Raw genomic sequence first — 836 nt, 5'->3', positions numbered from 1 at the left:
TTCAAGCTGATCCAGCTCTTATGGATTTTTCTCGGCCTAAAATTGATGATATTCAGTCAAGCATCCTTCATCCGGCTATTCAAGCTAACACCTTTGAAATCAAGCCGGGCACTATTCAGATGGTGCAGAATTCTGTTTCTTTTGGAGGAGCGGCAACTGAAGACCCCAACATGCACATAAGAAATTTTGTCGAGATCTGCAGCACTTTTAAGTATAATGGCGTGACTGATGAGGCTATCAAGTTGAGGCTTTTCCCATTCTCACTGAGGGATAAGGCTAAAGACTGGTTACATTCTGAACCAGCTGGGTCCATCACTACGTGGCAAGATCTGGCGCAAAAGTTTCTGGTGAAGTTTTATCCAATGGCAAAGACTGCTGCTATGAGGAGTGCTCTTACTCAGTTTGCGCAGCAACCTACAGAATCTATGTGCGAGGCTTGGGAACGCTACAAGGAAATGTTGAGAAAATGTCCACATCATGGAATGCCGGATTGGATGGTGATCACTGGTTTCTATAATGGGTTGGGGGCCCAATCTCGGCCCATGCTCGATGCAGCAGCTGGAGGCGCCTTATGGGCTAAAAGCTATACTGAGGCGTATAATCTTATAGAGACGATGGCTGCAAATGAGCATCAAAACCCAACTCAGAGGATGACGTCAGACAAGGTAGCAGGTATTCTGGAAGTTGATGCAGCCACCGCTATTGCAGCCCAGCTCCAAGCGCTATCAATGAAGGTCGATTCTCTGGCTACGTATGGAGTTAATCAAATAGCTATGGTTTGTGAGCTTTGTGCAGGTTCTCATGCTACGGATCAGTGTTCTCTTGTCAACGAATCT

The 836-nt window shown here is 46.2% G+C and overlaps 1 non-coding gene across 1 annotated transcript; it reads right to left on the bottom strand.

Moving 5' to 3' along the window:
* Nucleotides 1-377: 377 nt before the first annotated feature.
* On the bottom strand, nt 378-484 carry LOC141675626 (small nucleolar RNA R71). Its single transcript, XR_012556269.1, has one exon. It is a non-coding gene; the product is annotated as a small nucleolar RNA R71 (small nucleolar RNA).
* Nucleotides 485-836: the final 352 nt, after the last annotated feature.

The sequence above is a fragment of the Apium graveolens genome, chromosome 7 (genome assembly GCF_009905375.1).
Source record: "Apium graveolens cultivar Ventura chromosome 7, ASM990537v1, whole genome shotgun sequence".
In the NCBI taxonomy this organism is placed as follows: Eukaryota; Viridiplantae; Streptophyta; class Magnoliopsida; order Apiales; family Apiaceae; genus Apium; species Apium graveolens.
The sequence above is the reverse complement of the archived record's forward strand: the minus strand, read 5'-3'. Positions and strand labels throughout refer to the sequence as shown.